Source organism: Prenolepis imparis, unplaced genomic scaffold (genome assembly GCF_030444845.1).
Source record: "Prenolepis imparis isolate NDT839.2.m4 unplaced genomic scaffold, iyPreImpa1.0 SCAF_9, whole genome shotgun sequence".
NCBI classification, from domain to species: Eukaryota; Metazoa; Arthropoda; class Insecta; order Hymenoptera; family Formicidae; genus Prenolepis; species Prenolepis imparis.
Window position 1 is genome coordinate 5,845,398 of NW_028141167.1, and position 23,521 is coordinate 5,868,918.

The 23,521-nt window shown below is 37.0% G+C and overlaps 1 protein-coding gene and 1 long non-coding RNA gene across 6 annotated transcripts in view; one reads left to right on the plus strand and one right to left on the minus strand.

Annotated features, from left to right (window-relative positions):
• Positions 1-23,521, minus strand: part of LOC145940315 (opioid-binding protein/cell adhesion molecule homolog) — a 240,318-nt gene that overhangs the window by 98,778 nt on the left and 118,019 nt on the right. For all 5 annotated transcript variants that reach the window (XM_083045266.1, XM_083045264.1, XM_083045268.1 and 2 more), the window contains exon 2: positions 5,241-5,291. The gene's annotated coding sequence lies outside the window, so the exon portion shown is untranslated. The remainder of the gene's footprint in view (positions 1-5,240; positions 5,292-23,521) is intronic.
• Positions 1-23,521, plus strand: part of LOC145940323 (uncharacterized) — a 211,373-nt gene that overhangs the window by 4,112 nt on the left and 183,740 nt on the right. Inside the window, exons 5-6 of the long non-coding RNA XR_014425993.1 lie at positions 214-451; positions 544-594. This is a non-coding gene — a long non-coding RNA (uncharacterized LOC145940323). The remainder of the gene's footprint in view (positions 1-213; positions 452-543; positions 595-23,521) is intronic.

A 23,521-nucleotide genomic window follows, 5' to 3' on the forward strand; every position in this document is an offset into this window, starting at 1 on the left:
TGTAGTCGTAATTGTTCGAAACGCATATTTCGCGAAAAATTCGATGCAAAATCTCTTGCCAACATAACCCAACTTAATCTAATTTTCGCGCGCGCGAATGTGTTGCGATCCGTGGCAATATCTATCATTAATTCTAGCTTACATATTTATATTGTGTATGTTATAATGCGAAATAATAAGATTATTCTAATGTATGTATTTTATTTGTTACAGGTAGCATTGCGATACACAATGCGATTCACGCGTCGTGTCCGGAATTCCGTATAAAGTGTCGCGCGTCGGGAGTGCCGTGTAAATTTCGCGTGTCGGGAGTGCCGTGTAAAATGTTGGACAATCGTAATTATTCATGTTCTCGCGAGTGTCGTGAGTGCTATGAAGGAGCAATGACGGCCAACCAAGAGAGGAGGAGGAGGTCCGGGGAGACATCGGGCGATCGTGGGACAACTGTGAGGTATGCAATATAAAAACATTTTTTCTAAACTGCATTGTTTATAAGATATTCGACACACATGTATATACATAATTTGAATATTTTGTTTTCAGATCAATATGCGCTGTGTGCTGTGTACTACAACTCCACTATTCTACGTATCGGTGAGTGAGAAATGATTTATTTTAATAACACTTCTATAGCGGTAATGTATAAAATATATTGCGGGGGTGTATAAAATATATTGAAAATATATGAAAATAATAATGTTTTAAATAATACGTTATAATATCTTATGCACGATTAATATTTTTTGATAAAAATCAGCTGATAATTGTCAAAAATATTAATTGAATTTAAAATATTATAACATCCTTTTCTAAAAAAGGCATGTTAATTGTAAGTCGATTCTTGCAAGTATTGTTGCATCTTTTCCGCTGATTGACTGTTTCGATTCGCATTGTGCGTTATATTCGTAGCATCGAGAGGCTGTCATCGCGAGGGTTAGTAGTTTAACAGTTTGTTCAAAATAAAATAAAATAAAATAATATGTTTTAAATAATATGTTATAATACTTTAAACTTGATTAATATTTTTGATAGTTATCAGCTGATTTCTGTCAAAAAATATTAATCACGGATAAAGTATATTATAATATATTATTTACAACATATTGTTATTTTAATATTTTTAACATATTATTATTTTTAAATTTAATTAGCAATGTAACGCTTTAATCAACTGATTTCTGTTAAAAAATATTAATAAAGCGTTAATTTGCTAATTAAAAATTTTTAAATAATAATATGCTAAAAATATTAAAATAGTAATATATTGTAAATAATATGTTATAATACTTTATCCGCGATTAATATTTGTTGACAAAAATCAGCTGATAACTGTCAAAAATACTAATCGAGTTTAAAGTATTACAACATATTATTTAAAACTGATATCATTTTATTTAATTTTATTTTGAACAAACTGTCAAACTGTTAACTGTTAACCCTCGCGATGAGCAATGAAAGCCTCTTGATACTATGAATATAACGCATAACGCGTATCGAGATAGTTGATCAGCATCGCGGAAAAGAGGCAACAATACTTCACTTTCGAGAATCGACTTAACATTAATCGCGGAAAAAGTATATATAATAAGTACATATTTTGTAACATATTCTATTATTTACAACATATTATAATTAAAATAATAATATTTTGTAAGTAATATAATATGTTATAATACTTTATCTGCGATTAATATTTTTTGACAGAAATCAGCTGATAACTGTCAAAAATATTAATCGAGTTTAAGGAATTATAACATATATTATTTAAAACATATTATTATTTCAATTTTTATAACATATACTTATTTTAAAATTTAATTAACAAATTAACACCTTATTACTATTTTTGACAGAAATCAGCTGATTAAAGAGTTAATCTGCTAATTAATTTTTAAAATAATGTTATAAAAATAAAAATAATATGTTTAAAATAATATGTTATATGTTATAATTCTTTAAACTAGATTAATATTTTTGAGTTATCAGCTGACGTTTGTCAAAAAATATTAATCGCAGATAAGGCATTATAACATATTATTTACAACATATCACTATTTTAATTTTTATAACCTATTATTATTTTAAAATTTAATTAACAAATTAACGCTATTAATTTGTTTGATTTGCTAATTATATATATATATATATTTTTTTTTTTCCCTCCCTCTTGTGGTTTTTGGTCTCTAGTTTTATGTTTTATGGTTTCTGATTTCATATTAAGCAGCCCCCTCCCCCTCACATTTCGAAATTTATATTTTTTATTATTATATTTTATTTATTAATTTTTTTGGATGAGAGAATCAGGATATCGTAGCCGTGAAAGATCTCGTTGCCCTCGTCGGCACTTTTGCCCGGGAATTGTAGGGGCAACGGGGCAAAACGGGATAAGGGCCAATCGAAAATTCTATCGCGAACAACGCGGCGAGACGTTTCTTTACATCTCGGGACGGGCTTTTATGGGCGCTCGCTCGCTCGCTCGTTCGCGTAACGCCCGCCCCTTGATAAATGCGGGCATCGAGCAAACTGGCAATCGATTAGAACAAAAAGCGCCGCTGAGAACATTTTTCCACCTCTCAAACTTTTCGCATTACCGGGAAATAAGTTTACTTTTGTTCCTCCCTTTCGCTCTTGATCCCCAAATCGAGCTTTCTCCTATAACTTTACTCTCCCCTCTTGTTCCTTCGCCATCCTAACATCCTTACTGCAGCCTTAGGGAACTACGTGGACAATCCCCTCACCAACACTCGATACCATCGCGAATGGGACTCTTCGGAAATGTTGTTCAAAGTATCGCCTGTTTAAATTGACGAACTTTGAATGACATATTATTACCTACGGTATATAAAATATATGACGAATGATGGAACATGATATTAAAAATTCTTCATTATAAAATGTCCTTTATCATACGCCCGTATTTCCGTCGCATTTATTTCGACTTTAGGTAGGGTGTATCGCGAATGAAAAGATAGAAATTTCATTTCGCCTTTCATATATATATACGGGGAGGATAATGCGCGTTGATGAAAAACGCGAGTGAACGATTAAATAAGACTGTATATATTGACGCGTCCCGTCCGCTAATATATCGAAATTTATACGGATCAACGCGCCGCGGATTTATCGATGCTTCATGATATATAAGCGATATGCATCGCATAATTATAAGTCCTAAATTAAATGAGCGTTTAAACGATACCCAGTTTACTGGCCGCACTCTCTCGTCCACGCGGACGTTGTTTGTTTTCCGAAACGAACGTACGAATGAATGCAACGTTAATGCGACGCATTCATTTGTGAGTGACAGATATACATATATATGTATATATATATATATATACCTATAATATATAAAATAAAATAACGCGCGTTTCAACGCAACGCTGGTATGTTAGCGATGTATACGTCTCTCTCCCCGAGATATTATTCTGTAATAAATTGAAAAACGGTAACACACATTAGTGGCGGCCGAATTGTTCCGTCGCGTATCGTCATACACCCGTTGTGTATGTTGTATATTCGAAATTCGCCGCTTTATATATAAACTATAAAAGCGCGCTTCGATTGCTGCCTCGCATCGATAACATTATTACCGATCGTGCGCGCGGCTCTCGTCAGAGAGCCGGAACGTGTTTTTGTTCGTATCTCAACGTCGGATAATGTTAATACATAATGCATCGCGCGCGGCGTATATCTTCATTTACAAGCGAAATTAATCATTAATTCGGGATTCAATAATTGTTCTCGATTATCGTACGTCGAGAGGTGTCAAGTGCGAGTCCGCCGAACAATGCGCGCGTCACGCGTTATATTATTATACACATGTCAAAAGTGGCTTTACCCCATTATGTCATAATGTCTTTTTTTAATATTCGACAAATCCGTTACGAATTTATTAAATTAAAAGCAGTAATAAACATTAATAATAATAATAATTATTATTATTATACGTGGAAAGTCCCGAATGTGATGTTGCCACGTTTCATTTAAATCACCTCCCACTCGAATGTATATTTATTCGTCGCCATCGCCAATTATTATGATTTTTCGTCTATCAAATAAATGATTAAAGCGTCCATATCCTTTACGAAGTAAAATAGTCGCGTCCACGATTACGAGATTAAGCAGTTATGTGGCGTATTTATGTATACAAAATTCCAAGCATCAGCAGAATCTGCTCGGAGCGCATTTCTAGCCACGTGGTATTTCGCACTAAAATCCCGCGTAGGAAGAAAATTGCGAGACATTAAAAATGTGCGGAAAATCCGCCGCAAAACCAACTGTATTCTTTCCGATAAATTTAAAGAATTTCTGTCATTATATTCTGCGAGCTCGAAATCGGAATTTCGGAGGGCCGAGTAGAGTCCGGGTATTTCTGACGCGGGCGGAAATTTCGTTTGAGCTTCGAGCTTCGACAAAGCAGAGACTTTTAGAGAGTGTATACGAAATACATATACATATATGTATATTCGCCATCGTCGGTCGGTGCAAGTAAACGGCGAGTAGTAGGTCGCACGTGTTCCTAGGGCAACGAGCGCACGTGTCACGAGTATTCCCGGGCATTCCGAAGGCAGGGGCGCGTAATAATAATTCGAAAAGTGGCGATCGCCGTCGCCATCGTCGTCGTTGCACCCTCGGGGGCGGGAGTATCGTCAACCGCTTTGGATGTAATTGCAGGGCGCAGCGAAATCGGTGGATCGTGTCGAAAGTCCCGCGCCACGAATACTGCAGTCGAATGCAATGGATCGGAGTAGTGTATCCAACCCGGAGACGGCAGCTTGCAATTTAGCCGTGGGTGAGCGCGACAATGATTGCGCTGTAACTGCTGCGCTTGCAGGCACGCGAGCGAAATCGTTTTAATTGTTGTTCACTCGCAGACTTGTGCGCCGCGACGTAGCATGACGAATTATCGGCGCGACGGTCATAAATAAGCCGTTCGGGGGGAGGAAGCGCGGACGAAAGTGCTCGAAAGTGAGACATTTGTTATAGAGCGGATTTGAAAAAAAATTTGCACTATTTTTGGGAAATTATCGATAATACGATACGTATTTTAAATAAAAGATATCGCAGCTTTGCGGTAGTTTTTAAAATTTTATAAACAAATAATACGTATTTTAAAAATAAAAGATATCGCAGCTTTATAATGCGGTAATTTTTAAAATTTTCTAAACAAACTTATCCCCAAAGATAAATTATTTTACTATTTAATAATTAAAAAATTGTAAAAAATTTTAACTTACATCGGCGTCTTCTCTCGACTTTTCCGCAAGTATCACATTTTGGAGAAACATCTGTAAGAAAAAAACATTTCTCTATTAATCAATTTGTGTGGAAAATGTGATTATCAGAGATTATTAAGGTTTAATGTTCGGAAAAAAGCGGATTATCTTGTATTTGTAATCGTTGCACCGAAGCGCTCACGGATGATTTTCTTTCATAGTTCCGGAAACTAAAGCAGATGACATTATCGACAGCAGACGACGCGTACGCGACGTCCGGTCGAATCTCGATGCGCACAACGGAGGATCGTTATATTTTAATTGCGACACGCACGAAGCATGCGAAACCCGTGAGTCGACGACATACGTAAAATCATTAGAGTACCGTCGCGTGTGAGTTCCGACACTTTGCGCGATAATGATCGTCCTCTTTCAGTAAGGATCTCAATTTTATTACCCGTGCATATATTTTTCTAACATCACGCACGATGATGTATATACTTGGAACTTTAATTGATACGTTTCTTTCTTTTTTTTTCCTCCACACGTGGTATCCTAATAAAAATGTTCCAAATTATTGCTATAAGATTCACAGCAGAGTTGCTTCATTTTTTCGGCACCCTTGAATGACCGTCTATTTCGATCACTTTTAAAGCTACCGCCGCGAAAGCGGGTGACGTTAATTGAGACGAAGTATCATGCAAAATACCTTGTGGTACGCGCATTAATAAATCATACGCGAAAAAACGTAAACGCGCGCGGACGCGAATCGATAAACGCGACCCCAAAAACTGTCACGGGGGAAACCGTTTAACCGCAAAACAAGGAACCGAGACGCGACTCCAGGGCGTGGCGGTATATTTGCGGCGTTTGAAATAATCTTATTAAATGCGTATTTCGAACTTGACGAAAATCCAATAATAAGCTGCTGCGGCTGAAATAACCTTCGCGCAAACGCAGTCGACAGACTGTAAGATTGTGCCGTATTCTCTGCAATTTCTAGGCGATTTCTCCGCGCGAAATGCTCCGCTGCCCAATTATCAGACGGAACGACTATTGAAATTTTCATATGGACTATACGCTTTTATAAGCGAAATTGAGAAAATTCTCTCCCTCGTATTCCGCGACGTAACGAAACCTTTCATCCGTCTCATTTGTTTCTCGGATCTGTATATTTCAGAAATGTACCAATGCAAGAATTAATTTGTAATGTCACAGTAAATTTATACGTGTGCATAAGTCGATTAAACTAATCGAGCAAATACATATTTAAAAGTAATTTAAATATATAATAAGATATATATCCGTAGAAGACATTAAAAATTAATAATAAATTAATATTAATATTTTTAATTGATGTTTTATGTATCTATTGATATTTATTAATATTTAATATAATCTTCCCAAGTTTCAACATCGTTTTAAATCAGTGTAAATTAAAACAGAATAATTATTAATTAATTCAATATATACATATAAATATAGTCTTAATATTTCAATCAAAAATATATTTATATTTAGCCGATTTAGTCGCGTAATTAAAATATCTTCGTAGTGTGTTTGCGTTTTTTAAAATGAACAACGTGCAGCAACGTTTAGAATTTCAGCACTGCGAGCGTTGCGAAATGTTTCGTAAATGCAATGATGCAAGTTTGGCGGAGGGCGGCTATCGAAAAGCACACGAAAAGAAGAATCCCAAGAAACTCCTTTACAGGATAAATTATAAAATACTCTGTCGAATAGATATTTCCAACTTTTCACTTAAGCGCACAAACGGAAACAGGAGGTCTTCCTTTCCGAATTAAACGCGCTGTACTTTAAACGGTCTCTTGTTTTTCGTTTCTGGTCCCTCTCTTTTTTTTTCAGCCTAAATTTAAAGTATTAAAATATATATACAAACAATCCTTTGACCGTCAGCAAATTCACTGAACCGGACTTCTTCCCCTCCGACATATCATCAATCGAACCCTCTTTAAATCCTTCGCGTCTTTAAACGGGCGCGCCAATTGGTGCAATGAGTGGGCCAACCATTTACTTTTATTCGTCGAGATCGCTTTTCATCGGCCCTCTCGGTACGATAAAAGATACGTACACACATTTCTTGTGTGTTTCACTCTCAGTAACGCAATAGTGCAATAGAGCCACAAAACATACAATATATAGGCACATTCTTTTACAAAAAATAAAGTATAATAATATCATATATATCATATAATAATATCTCAAAATATAGAAACGTATATTATTTATTCTAGTTTGTATTCCCACCCATCGTCACCACGAATTATAAATTTGAAGAAAATGCAAAATATATCCTCCTTTTCTAAATTTATCCTTTTCTCCTTGTTGTCGCTTTTCTGTGATGCTCATTGGCTGTCAAGATTCGCGTTGTGCGTTATATTCGTAGCATCGAGAGGCTGGTCCACGATCTTTGCTTTATGGTCTATGGTCTTTGGTTTCTAGTCTTTGATTTATGATTTCTGGTCTATGGTCTCATATTAAGCTTGTGTTCTCACATTTCAAAAAAATTATATAAAATAACTTTTAAAACCCCATTTTAACTAACGTAAATTAAGTAATTAATTAACATAAATGAATGGGTTACACTGTAAAAAAAAATGTAATGTATTACATAAAAATATGTAAAATTACATAAATAATAAGTGTAAAATGTATACGTTTTCATTATTTATTGTGTAATTTTATACTTATTATTTATGTAATTTTTATGTAATACATTACATTTGAACAATATATATCGCGTGCAATTAAGCCAACTTGACGCGTAAATTGTAACTGGTTTTCCCCTGACTTTTTCGACCAGTGAAACAACGAACGCCCGCTGTAACGTCCTGGTGTAATGTTACTCATTACGCAAAACGTGGAAAACAATCATTTCAAATGAGTACCAGCGCCACGTTAACGGTGGCAATTCATATGATGAGTTCCTTATGAAGACTAGGCGACGGTTATCCCCTCTGGATATGCCATTTGACAATTATGAAACTAGAATTCCCGGAGATTACGCTATTCAAACTTAAATATAACGAATTAGTTACAAAACTGAAGCAGTCCGTACCGCATCGTCGCATCGCCGGTTCGTCGTTGTGCGGGTTGTACTTGCCAATCGGTTAACTTTGATCTGTCCCCAAGAGTCGTTAGGTTTGTACATCGCACGTGTCGCACATGTGGCTCGTGTGATTCGGTATGTGTACGTGTATGTGTGCTCGTGAAATCGCGCAAATCGTTGAGGTCGCCAACTTTTAATTATACTTTCGCGAACTACCCCCGTTTTAGCGTCCCTCCTTTCTCTCCTCCGTTCGATTACCATCTCATCGCACCTTTCGAGAGTACAGCGAGCCATTCGATATTTTCTCTCTGTTATCGAGAAGAAATGCGCGTTTGACTGATATATATAGCGCGCGTTCTTTTTTACCACTTTCTAATTTACGAAGATAATTACTGTCGGCAAATTGTGTTAAGCGTACACAAACACGCGAGACCGATAATTACTCCGTAATTTTTATGTGTTGTATTTGTTTTATATGTATATCTTGTAAAACATTGTGACGCAAAGTCAAATAGGAATTTTAATTATCCATGGATAATATAAATTGCAATTTATTTCATTTTATTTATTTTTTTTTATAATATTAATCATAAAATAATAACGATTATTATTTGAGTTTTATGCTAATAAAATCTTTGATTATTTTTGCCGAATCATATTTTGTTCATTAATATAAAAGAATTTTCACATAAAATACATTGCGCGGTATATCGTCGTGAATACATTTCATATTCGGTGACTAATAATGTTTGATAAAAAGGTTTTTATGCATGAAAAGCTTTATTTTAATACTATGCATGTGCGTACATGTTTTAATGATATCGCGTCCACTTCTCTCGCAGAAACCGCTCGTAACTATCAAGTTTCGCACAATGATACATGTGTAAAAAAAGTCAGTATATTTTTTTTATTTTGATATCGTTATCGAATAATAGCGTTGTTGTTTTAATCAAAATATTAATTATGCCATTACATTGACATTATACATTTGAAGAGAGTGATTTAAAAATCCTTTCTGAAAATATAATAAGAATAATCAAGGATCACATTATCATTTTCGCGAGAAATTTATTCGCCCGGAACTATATCGGAAGTATTTCGATGGTTGGCTTAACCTCTCGATATCAATTATCTCTTTATTTCTTGACTTCGCGATATCGCTATCCGCGCTGCAGATGGGAAGATTTGCCCTTACCTATTCGCGCGCGAATGAGCATTTCCATTAGAGATAGAACTCCGCATCACAAGATATCGCTGATGATGATGGAACGTTAAAGCGATGTTAAAGGGTTAATCAAAATTGGACTATCTCTTCTTTAAAGCCTCCCAAATCGACCACCGTCGTCACTATTTTTTTTACCCGTTTCCACCCTTTTCTTTACTCAGGTCTCTTTACTCATCCTTTGGTTGCTCTCATCTGATCGTCCAAGTACATCGCGTCCACCGATCTCTTTTTCACACACGCGTAATATATTGTATATCGACACACCAACGCGTCCGCGTGTCGGATAAGTGAGTCCGATGGTTTCTTTGTGAACCGACGAGTCGTCTGGTCGTTTCGCGCTATTTACACTGTCAAAGGTCGAAGTTTGGTTACTTTTCCCGGGTTGTTTATATGGAGAGAATCGTGGACGGAAAATGTACGCTCGAGAAACCAATACATTGTGAGAAGAGAAGGAGGAACGAAGGAACGAAGGAACGGGGGAGAGCGGAAAATGGATGCAGAAACTTCGAGACGTATGGAAAAGACCGACTATGCAAAGCTGTTCTATCGTCGCCGACTAAAATCGCGCCCCTCTTCGTTCCTTCTCCTCTTTCTCTATATCTCTCCCGCAACGTCGTGATCCAAGTTTCTGCTGTCCTTTGTTCTCTCCCTCGTATTGTTCTCTCTTTCGCTTTTTGTATAATGTGTTCGGCAAGAATGATAGCGATAGTATTTGTCAAGAGAGAGAACTGGAACTATTTTTTTCTATCATAATTTAACTAGATGACATATATTTCCGAAGTTTTTGAAATCTTGGTTTTATAAATATCTCGATATTTTCAACTTGAGTTTTCGTTTGAAATTGACTTTGAAGAATATGTTTTTACTTACTATCTACTGCATTCGCGATAAGCGCAATTTGTCAAAAATCTTTTCGTTTTTAATCGCTCACAACTTGAATATTATTTATGTCTCTTATGATGCTTTGGTTAAGTAACAAGTTATTTCAGCTTTTGATAATGAATATCGCTGAGTTCAGCAAACGTGCCGGACACGCTGCACGAACCTTTCGCGTTCCCCTTTTCTCGTTGTTTCGTGCTCCCGGACCCACCCTCGTGAAAGACGTAATGATTTTTCACGTCAGCTGAGCGAGGAGAACGCGGCCGTCGACCTAGTTGCTCGTTATCGCGAGCGGGCGATCATCCGGTGCCGAGTATTAGCGGCTGCAGATTGCATCTGTTAATGGGCCGGTATTGTTCACGCGGATCGAAAGAAGAGTATCTTCCAACGGGGCAGTCAGCCGCCGTCAGCCGGGACTGCTGAAGTAGCAAATTGTTTCGCCATTCAGAAGCGACCCCCGAGACGGCTGCGTAATTTCGTCGTCGCTTTAATCTACGCGAGAATCTCGCGACGACAGAGATTTAAATTCGTGAAAAAAAAAAAAAACGCAAATTTTTAAACACTCTGGCATAGGTAAATATTTCTCGGTAAAAGAGATACAATGCATATTTTAGATTTATTGATTAATTAAAATATATTATTTAAAGTTACCTATCTGTGCGCAATAATTAATATATATAATTGATTATAATTATAAAAATTACAAATTTCTCAAAGACTGATAAAATCATCAGATTTTTCTTATTAGAAACATTTAAAACGCTTTCGATAGTTTTGACATAAATGATTATTATCGTTACGAATGAGATTCAAAAGAAATCGTTGGTTATTAATGCGACGATTGCATGTGTCCTGACGATCATGTTTCTCGTTTCAAACAAGCATTTTGATCAAACAGTCGTTTCTGATTAATGTTTCTGGGAGATTATCTGGGAGCTAATCATATTGTAACTTCCTGCGTCGTAAGATTATTCAGTTACAGATATGCTGGACGAAACATCATTTTTTAACGTAAAAATGTACGAGTAGAAATACTTTTTTTTGTATTTGTCTATTATTTTTTTCATTTTTTTAAGATTAAGATTATGAAAGTTATGTTAATAAATTAAACTGTAGAGTCTGTCTTTTAAAGAGCTCTTTTTCGCGGACGAAAGCGCATTTATCTTGCCGAGATTGACAAACTAACGAAGCGCTCTGTGAGAAACTTGTAAAGATTGGAAACTCCAGGTTACTTGAGGACCTAGAGAAAATAGAGAAAATACGGATAAGGAAAACCGCGAAATCGCTAATTAGCGAGGTTCAACGTTGCGGAAGACGGCGGGCGCAGAGTTAACTCTGTCGGTCTAAGCAAAAATCGGTTCCATCCGCAGTTCTAAAGCGCTGGCAGAAATTTAGATTACGCATCTGACTCGGGAAGGCGGAACGATCCGGCTTGATTCGCGGAAAATCTCATTCCCGATCTAGACGCTATTTCCGTCGACTGATTGGGGATCTTACGCGGATTGCGGTCCAATAAAGGAGTCACAAATATCCGTGAATATGTTCCGACTATAATATAATTTCTGATATTACTACTTTATAAAATTATAATAACTAATCGATTTTCCTATACCTACTAATAATATTTATAGTAATTCTAATTAAATTTTGGGAAAATATTTTATCATTTTCGTTAAGAAAATTATTTTCTCTTCAGCGAATGTCAGATAAATTTAGCGCAGGATTTTTTAACTGATAAATTATTAGTTAAAAAAGTACATAGATATTATATGCGTTTTAATGACTATCAGTGATGTTCCGGTTATTCCCCGCGATATTACGATCATATCAGATCATGATGAGATTTTTTATTTCGCGGCGGTTTTTCTATTTCGGCGACATTGCAAATTTATCCGAGTAGGGTTCCAATTCCATAAACAGCGGCAGAAAGACGTAATCAAATGAGACCGTAATTTGACGTGGCGGCGGTGGCAACGAAACGAAAAATCGGTATCTCTAACGCGCGTGCCTATCTGACGAGCCCCTCTGACACTCGTAAAGTCCTTCACGACAACAATTCTTAACTGCGGGATGAATGAATCTCCTTTGGTCCATTCTATAAGGCGTAAATACTCGTCAACGCGCGTTCTCTTTGTTTCCCCTTCAGCGTCCTAACCAGAATTCTTGAGTTCTGGTTTTCTCTTTTGGAATAAGTACGTCCCTGATGCTCTTCTTTATATATTCTCTTATAGCCACGACAAGTTAGCTTCGCTTCGTCTCCGTATATCGCCTAGAGCTGCTGACTCACCTCAACAACCCTTTTATGCAGATATATTCCCATGTATACACCCTCGAGGGTCCTCCATTATACCGACCGCGTCATCTTCTTTCATCATCATTGACGTCCCTATATCTTGCCAGTCGCCACCATCGTTGTCTTCACAATCGCCCACGGAAAAGAAGTTCCCCACGTTCACATGTGTTTCAGATTTTTTTTCTCGTCTCTGCGGAACAAATTCCCATGAGGCAACGAAGAGAGATTTTTGCGAAAAATAGGGATGAATAAAACTTGAAATACAATATTAATTTGTACAGTGGACGGTTCGTATATACAATATTCGTAAAATTATTTAGCGAATTTATTAGTATGATCTCTATCTATTCTCGTTAATCGTTTTAACATTTTGTGTTATAACGATAGATATAAAATATTCGATATTTTAATTTGATTTTCGTGACATATTTTCGCGAGTTTTATTGAAAAAGACGATTTGCATCTTTTCCAAAAATGTGATAAAACAAGAATTGTTTGCGCGTCCCAACATGTTTTTTTATACAATTCCTTAATACCGTTACTTTTTTATAAATAGACATGCAAAAATAAATTGATTTATAAGAATGTAAAGATGACAAAAGCGAATTGTTTTTCACATCTTAAAATAACATCTTGCTGTTCTATAAAAATATCTTCTTGACACTCGAGAGCATTTTCTGGCGACCGTCAAAAAATAGTTTTTTAAAATGTTTAAATTTTTTCTATGAAACGGCATCGTCGTCCTCGTATATGCTTAAGTATACGGAATCTGCTAAGAGCAACGGCTTTACAATTAAGCTTCTACTATGGCGAGAGGAACAGAGACAACGTAATTACATCATTAAACCATATTATATTCATATCTCTCTCCCCCCCCCCTTCTCTCTATCTTTCACGGTGTAGTAGTTTCATACTCGGCCATCTAGAACGACGCCATCAGGGTGCGTAATCTGTTTTGGCCTTTGAGTCCGCCACCTCTTCATCTAGCCAGCTCGACAGTCACGGAATTGCAAGGATTCCAGCTATGGACCGCGATTCATGAGTAATGGATGTCCGATGGCTCAACACCCCTTTTCCCGATAGGATCCTTTACGCTATCAAACCTGTTGCCCTAAGTTTGCGATTTAAGATTCTCTTAGCGCGAGGACAAGCTCTGGCATATCGTATCCTAAATTTCTAAATGAAGCTTTCTCTGCTCTTTCTCTTTTCCTAGTATGAACCACAACCGCAGGCTATCGATCAATGAATATTGAAAACCTAAGAACGCGCCCCTTCGCATCTCCCCCTCTCTTTCTCTCTCTTGTTCAGCCTGATCTCTATCCTTGTCCATTGTTAAACCAATACGGGTTTACGCGATTGAACAACGCGGTACCTCAGACTTTGAACGCTTCGAGGTATGACGTAACGGAGAAGCATTTCTCAGGAATTTAATAAAGAACCAACGCGATCTCTTTGTTCTGAACAATCGTGTAATGTGTTCCCGGGCAGGAAAGCGCGCATCTCGCTCGGTTAGAAGGAGAGGTCGAGAATTCTGCGGCGCATTATTCGTGCCCGAGTTATTCACCGCCGCAATAACGAGAGTGGCTCTCTTAATATCTCCAACGAGTATCTCGTAGTCGCAGTTCACGCGCGATTAACGCTCTCGCGAAATTATCGGCGATAAACGCGCCCGCGATAAACGTCGCGTCGTGCTTTACCTCTTCGTGATGGATTCGATAAAATTCTATTTCCAACCGATCTATATAAGGATATCAAAGTTTCGCCAGATTTTTTTTCTTTTTTAAATTGAGATATGAATTCTCTCGCAGAGATTCTCCACCTCGTTATTTTCTTAAACACACCCCCGACGATCGCACATTTCTTCCACTTTTCTCAGGCAGCCGGCGTTTCTCTAACGACGTGACCGTTATCGCGGCGCGAGAGCGTGATTGCAAACATCGGCAGAACCGGCGGTTATTTCGCGAAAGCACCGGACCGTAAGTGGGCGATTACGATTTGAATAAAGCATACGGCTTGGTAACTCAGCGGCGAGAAGGGGGCCGACTCCCTGCTTAATTCTCCTCCGAAGCCCTCGACCGCTAATGATACAACGATACCGATCCACTACAACTTCATCCCCTTCGCGCGGCTGATAATAATAAGCCATTAGGCGGCGCGTTCCGCGAGTTATGCGAATAATCGATGGATGTTAACACACCAACGCACCGCGCGACTGTTAAAAGGGGATGAGAGAACGCGCGGGCCGAGATGTGGTGGTCGTTTGTATATGTATATATATATATCGAAAATTGTAAACCATGAAACGTTTCGTGCCGAGCCGTGATTCGCCCCGAGGTGTGCTACCGATCTAACGATTACTGGCCACGCCAGAGTTAAGTCCGCTGCGGTGGAGGCCGCGCATCCGGCGCAGACGGTACGTAGTAAGTCCGTTTGGAAGGAAGGAATTACGTCGGCTATGCAACGCAACCAGAAGGTTCTCCTTCGCCTCCCCTTTCTCCCTCCCGTGGGAATGCATTCTCGTAATGCACAGTAATTATTCGCATCACCGTTAGTATCTTATATACTATAGATTGAAATGTATATATAACTTGACCCTCATCTTGCTTTATTATTTCTTGCTCGTTAATATTAAATTTCCTACAATTTTCTTTTCGTTTTGAATTATTCTGCAAGTTTGACAACAGTAGAATTTGTGTTATTCCAAAGTTGAATCACAATTAATACGCGGATTATATGCAAAAATTAATACTCCTCGTCCCCTTATAAATTGTCATAAATCGATAGAGAGATTCGCCGATGCATAATGTTGTCACAGTATTTGTCTGATGGCAAATATGTATTTATATATGTACGTATTTACCATCAAACAAAATGTATATATATTTATTTATTTATTTATTATTTACTTATATGTACTTATATTATATATATTATATATGTAGATCTCGATATTTGTAGTAATAGCGGTCGCGCCTGTACACATATGTCCGAGAAGTCCTCGGACAGTGCTACTGGCAGCACTGTGCTGATTTCTCAAGGGATATAAGATATAACAGAACTTGGAACCGTACGGTAATGTCAATCCAATTCAATCCAGTCCTCCTAATGCCTGTACCCGACAACGACCCTATCTCCTCGCGTCGTAGTGAATGACTGCAGTCATTCCTTCAGCGGCCCCTACAAAATTCTCTCTTCATTCCCTTCACTTGATCTGTCCCCAAGAGTCGTTAGGTTTGTACATTGCACGTGTCGCACATGTGGCTTCGTGTGATTCGGTATGTGCACGTGTATGTGTGCTCGTGAAATCGCGCAAATCGTCGAGGTCGCCAACTTTTAATTATACTTTCGCGAACTACCCCCGTTTTAGCGTCCCTCCTTCCTCTCCTCCATTCAATTACCATCTCATCGCACCTTTCGAGAGTACAGCGAACCATTCGATATTTTCTCTCTGTTATCGAGAAGAAATGCGCGTCTGACTGGTATCGGGAAATCATCCTTAAAGTGAGAGAAATATAATTATAATTATATTTATATAATTATTAATTATAATTAAATTGGTATTTATATTATAGGTAAAAATCTTCCATAATTTATAATTCTTTGTTCATGTCACACACGTCGAGTGAAAATTATTATAGACGTAAATGAACGGGAGCATTGAAAACTCAAACGTTCAATTTGTTCTTTTCATACGTCATACGCAACAAGCAATTAATAGAATCCGTGCAGCATTGTGCGTAATATACATAATTATGACACGCGAAATTTGCCGGACCTTAATCTTTTGTGCATGGCGAATGATTTAATTTTTAATTAATTAACATAGTCTTTTGTTTTTCGTTTCTGGTCTCTCGTTTTTTTTTTCCTGTGGTCCACGATCTTTGCTTTATGGTCTACACCTATACTATATAGTCTTTGGTTTCTAGTCTTTGATTTATGATTTCTGGTCTATGACCTCTGGTTTGTGATTTCTTTGTCTATTGTCTCATATTAAGCTGGCGTTCTCAAAAAATGTTTTTTTAATGTAAACTTTATATAGAATTTATATCAAATGTATTTCTCTCTAATTCTCTTTAAAATTGTTCTCATTTAAATCATTCAAATATGGAAATAATATTTATTATATATATATATATATGTATATCGTGCCCTGTTCGATTTTTCGCGTAATATATATATATATATATATATATATATATATATTACGCGAAAAATCGAACAGGGCACGATTTTGATTCGATTAGGAAAGGCAGAAGAAGTCCAAATAAATGTGGAAGAGCTTCTTCCTTTCTGAAAAGCTCGGCGGCGTTTCGTTTTCGTAAAATTGGCATAAAGCATGGATTTTAGAGACAATCAGTGGCACCGACGGCCTGGTACGCATAGGTGATCTTCGAGGGAATATAAATTTCCGAACGACTGACAGACGTGACAAACGTTCCGGGATCGCCACATACAGCGCGGAGATGTCTGTTTTGGTCGCCATCTTTCAAAGACGACGTTAGATTTAGAAGGCGGGCAAAAGGGGATGAGGGATATGATCGCCGTATGTTACGACAGTTTTATAATATCGCGCCGGGTTATCCCGCGGAATCCCGCGTTACAATTCATCCACCGCGATGTACGTTTCTTTTTATCGACGTCACGTCGAATCATAAGGGACGAATCGTCACGAACGAGCTCCTCAAGGGAGCTAGTTGACGCGGCATCTTCGAAACGTATTATGTCAACAATTTTCTTGGAGGCAGTTGGTAGGCATAGTAATGATTTTCAGCATTTTGCGGGCCCCTTCGAATTATTGCTGCTTCCCAGAACCCCTTGGTACTTACGAACGAATTATCTCGTCATCCCTGACGTTTCGAATAGGATATTTCAATGTCGTTTACCCGATACCCCTTACGAATGTAAAGAATATTTCTTCTATAAACATTTTTCTCTTCGGATAAACGCTTAGAATATATTTTTTCTCAGATATATATATATATATATATATCTGAGAAAAAAATACTAGTTTCTAAGCGTTTATCCGCTAATTAAAACTATGTTATTAAATCTTACATTTTTATATATACATATACAGATAAAACATAGTTTATCACTGGTCTTTGGTCTCTCTGGTCCATGTTCTCTCTGGTCTATCTCTCCGGTCTTTTGTGCTCTTACATTGTTGGCGCGATTGTTAGAACGAGCCGACTCGCTTACAATTGATTTTTGTATAACTTGGGCGTGTCGCGCTATCCTCACTTTATCTTGAAAGAAACGGATTTCGTTGGATTGCGTCTAAATGATGAGCCGCATTTTCGGAAGAACCCGATTCATCGGACTGGCGTTTCTTCATTCGTCAGTGTGTGGGCGATGAAATTGGTTAAAAATTCTACTACCGAGTAAAATGCCGTATTAACCGTGATAAATTGAGATATTTTTTAGACAAAGCGGAGCACGTTATGTATCCATCAGAATTGATTCCGCGCGTATAATTAATCCTTCGATATATTGTAAATTGTTTGATTCTTTTTCATTCTTGAATGATTAAAAATATTTAGAAAGTTTAATCTATACTTTATTAATCTTTTAAAAAATCTGGCAAAGATTGGACACTATTACTGCAATGTCTTTTTATAAAAATTGCATTTTTTTTAAACAAAGTGTTTTAGATGTATGAAAGATATTTTAAAGATAAAATCTTTGAAAAATATATGAAGTGACCTCTTGACCCGTAAAGTTTTTCACAAGTATCCCGCAAAGTCCATGAAATTTTGATTTTCTCCTTTTTTTTCTTATTTTTACTACATCATCCGTCTTACATTTTTCAAGCAACTTGTTGACACTTATGCAAATGTTGCGACCGCGTGCGCGACGATGCATGCAAGTTTTATGCTTTGTCATTCTGCAGTAAAAGTTGCAGAGTCGGCGAAACAACCGTTCCACATACAGACGAAGTACGACAGGTGGCTGGACACACACTGATTTCATTCCAATGTTCGACACTCGTTTCGATGTTGTTTTGTATTTTGGGTCTATCTGTATATGTTGTTGAGTTTTCTGTCCCTAAGCAGGAATCTCTCTTCTGATATTTGTTAAATTATAGAATAATAAGACGGACGAGATGGAGCAATATACAAACGCATGCGCGCTCTTTAAAATCGAAAAGTCGCGCATAATCGTCGTGCGTGAAACCACGCACATATATACGATTAAACAAACAAGTTCGATAACTCGATAACCAATAAACCAAGACATAGTCGTCGAACTAATGCACTTTTCGATCATTTTCCTCTCTCTTTCTGAGGAAACGTAATCGGCTCCAGTGAGCAAGATTCGTGCGAAATTTCACGCGACTTAAAAACTCTGCTACTTCACGTGCAGTCAACTACTAAGTATGTTGCTTCAAAAGCGAGCAAAGTACGCATGCAAAGAGAGCTTTACGCGCGCTTTATGTAAACCGCAAACGCCGACGCAGGTTAATTTCTAACTTATATCTATCCGTCGCATCTGCTTATCTTAAAAGCAAATTGCTCCATAATATTACTTAAGAAATATTCGCTAAGTGCATAATTGTGCATTGTAATATTATTTTTTTAAAATTCAAAAAAATTAAATATCGCAATAGCAAAATGCGCACATTTACGTTTCAATTTTTCAAAATTACCATTTCCATATCTTTCAATATTTTTTGACACGTTAAAAGAAATTATTATCGTACAATTCTTTATTTATTTTTTTTGTACCATTTTATCTTTGTTCAATATTGCTTATATCTTTTAGAGATATTTTATGAACTAGGCATATCCTATATATATATAGTTTAAATAAAATTTATGATGAGTTCGTGATTGAATCTGTGGTTTCTAATCTATGGTCTATGATCTCTGGTCTCATTAAGCTGCCCCCGCCCCCCACAGAGATTATTATAAATTCATATTGGCGAGAAACTGCGAGAATGCATATAGTGTTCGCGCACACTTTCATTAGCAGAGAAATTTTACAAAATTTCCAACTGTAACTATAATGTAAAATGACATAATATGACATTTACAGTTGAATTTCGCGTAATACACCTACCAAAAGATAATTCACAATGTTATTAATTTCTACTAGGTTTCTTTTCGACCGAAATGATTTTAACGCAAAATTTTGCTTTTATTCCTGTTTACAAAATTCGATAAAACCTGTCACCCGCATTTTCTTTCTTTTCCTTGATTGAGAAAATTCCAGGGCAGAATGGTTGTCTTTGAGAGACAGCTTTGCAATTATCTCCGCAATGTTCTATATTTTAAGCGTTAACAAATCGCTTTGTTTCTAGCAGCAACAATCCTGAATTTTGCAACTGCGTTGCAATTTTACGATGATTGAGGGAATCGTGATAAGAACTCTCGTTATCATGCATTAGCAAATCGACAACAAAAAATTATGTCATAAATAGATGATAACATCGAGAAATCCTCACGCGAGCAATTTCTGCCTGAATTAAATCCTAACTATAAAAATGCAAATTAAAAAACAGCTTCTTGCAAAGCAAATTTTTATTTTATTTTATTTTATCTATTACATCTGTTTAAAGCTAAATCTATAATATATTATTTGCTATATTAATGATTAATTATTTTTAAATCTGTCATTAAAAGAGCGAAAATGTTTTGTATGTAATTTATTTTAACGATTTTCCCTTTTGGTAAATAATTCTGTATCCTGTTTCGAAATAACAATTTGTTATAATTTCGAAAATTTATCGAATTATCCTATATATTTTTATGCCCGTTTGCGTTAATAAAATTAATTATATTTAAAATTGTCGAAATTGTGGAACGTTCAAATTCAAAATAAATGTCACTAACAAAGATAGAATTATTCTTTCAAATACTCTGGAAATTCCGCAATAATTCATTACGCTTGTTACGGAAACAATCGTCGTCGTATCGATATCAGGATCGATATAAAAGAGAGATAGTCGCTCATGGAATAACATCCCGGGAAAACTTTCGCGAAACTAGCAATTTTCCGCTATATCGAGTTCGTGAGAGGCGGAAAGTTCGCGTCCGGAAGTCGCTACGAGATGGTGTGGAAATAAATCCAAAATATGGCGCGCTCTTTGTGCGGTGAATAAGAATTTCCATTGATCCGTGGTGCGAGACAGACACGGCCGAAAGCGGGTCAAAGGATTCGAAGATGCCGCAAGAATCGTTATCATTCTTCATAGGCTCAATAAGAAGCGCGGGAAGTCGCGTTTACGGATGTACCATAACAGCTATTGCATCAATACCGAAAATACCGAGAACTCCATTCCGGGAATAGTATTCGAGATACGGCACTGATGATCCCCGCGAGGAATATCGCGGAAGAAAAGAGAATGCTGTGCGCGAGATCTTCGTCGCATTCGAATAAGTCGTTTGCGGCGAATTTACGATCGTCCGATCTTCCCGTCTGGTCTTTTTTCTCTCGTACAGCCGACTCTCGATTAAGATTTTCAAGGATAAGAGAGAAGGAATCCGTGAAGTTCCAACGGTATCTTGTGGAAAACATTTCGCTATAAAGCGCGCGGAAGTTTTGCCTAAAGGCTACGTACAACGGCACACAGTAGTATTATATAAATTTTGCAAAATAAAAACCCCGGGTCTGTTCAATATACGACAAAGCCAGATAATTCCCGAGAATTTTCCAAGTCTCTCTCATCCGGTACACATCGAACTTAATCGCGTTTTTATACATCCTCTTCGAAATCACCGGACACTTCGCCACGAATGCTGCCTCCTCTCGAGAAAGAGAGCAATCTCGCCGAAGAAACGAACGAGAAGTGACTGAGTGAAAAATCAAGGAAGGAGAACAAACAATTGCAGCGCAGCAACAATTCCGCCGTTCGCGCGTAATCAACGTGTCCTTTTCAAAATGTTTTACAACAAAACCTATTTTCGCGTCACAGAGACCGAGAAATGGAGATTGCGCAATACAGTAGAATATTTACGTTCCGCACAATTTCGACAAGTTTAAATATAATTAATTTTATTAACGCAAACGGGCATAAAAATATATAGGATAATTCGATAATGGCAATTTTTCAATCCCGATATCGGACCATGCTGCGCGTTTGTTATTGTACGTTCTACCGTACAGTTGAGTTCGATTATTATCGCTGATTATTGCTAAGAACATTATTTATATACGATCAGTAAATAAAATAAAATCGCAACACATTGCTTGTAGCTAAAAAAAATTAGAAAATTTTTCTAATTACAGGTAAATATACAAAATATCACGGAAATCGCATACTTTTTCTGAATAAATATCATAAAGAAAATTATGAAGAGAGCGAGAGAGAGAATAGCGCTATTAATAAATTTTTTATAAATAATCGAAACTTAAACGATTAATAAATTAATCTCTAAATATTTGAAATTCAATGTGGTCACATGATGGGAAAAAAATGAAAAATATAAATTGCACAACTTTCTTTCGAAAATATCTAATTTATATGCTAAGCAAAAATCGATTTTATACGTTAGCCGAAAAATCTGCAATCTGCCGAAAGTATTGCGGAAATATTTAGTGTATAGACCCACACACGCGATGTTTACGGCTATCAAGGATCTAAAAGCTTTGCGTCGTTTATAAGGATAAACTATAATACGGCGCACTTTATTTCTCGCATTACGTTACGCTGTCGATACTTTACGGCGTCGCGGCGCGTTTTATACGGCAAAGGAGGAGTGGGTTTCTGATATTTTCATAATAGTGCGCGCGCGTTCGTCTCTTCCGCCGGATATCGGGGATGCGGAAGAAGATAGGGTGTAGGATGGGTCGAGTGTTGTAGAATTACGATCATATCTGAACGCTGATAAGACAGCGCGATTCAATCAGATCGAACAGTCTCCAACTGCAGCGCGAAACATAACTAACATACTATGGACTTATTTTTGTCTCGAATACATCGATTCAATTAAATAGGCTATTTTAATCCGAAAAACTGCTATAACTAATCATCGATTGACACTATTTTATACAGAGACAGATTTGTAACTAGCGCAACATAAATCTTGGCGGGTCATCCTCAAATGCTATTTCGAATAATAATTTCTGTTGGCTGCGAATTGTATCTATGCGAATAAATATAATTTTGAATTAGCTTAGGCTCTCTGCAACTTTAATAATATTACTCTATTTATCTACAAGAATATTTAACTTATCCAATTAACTTTGTAATCTGGTCATTCATTACATTTTAATCTTCGTATTATATGTATAAGCGTGAAAATTAGTTTCTTCGTAATTATCTCCATAATCAACGACATATATAAATTTCATAATTAGCTCACAAATTTCCTAAAAAATTCCTGATACATTATATCTACGTCGCGGTGTAAAAGAAATTCACAAAAAAATTTCTGCTAGTAAATAGAATCGTTGGTGAAAGAGTTAAGATCTGTCACGAAAATTACGCGTGATAAGAGACGATCAGATCGATCTAAATAAATCGGGCTAAAATGAAAACTTTTTATCCGAAAATGTAAACTATATCGTCGACTGCAACAGAGCACACAGAGTATTTACGTATTTACCGCGGGTGTTAAATGCGCGCTGCGGTCTAACTGCAACGCGCGCACGGGCGTATCTCAAGCGACTGCTCCACAAACGCCACGCGTGAGTTCTCCCGAGACTGTCGTAATGCGATTCACGCAAATGCGGGGCGATTCATCGGACTGTAATGAACTGTAATTTGCGCGAGTGTCGACTGCAAACGAGCGGATTTATCGCGGGAGTTGAGTTATGACGCGCCTTTGAGTTTGCCCCTTAACGATCAATTATACAGTAATATTACTTCGCTCTCGAGTTTGCTCTCGAGAATG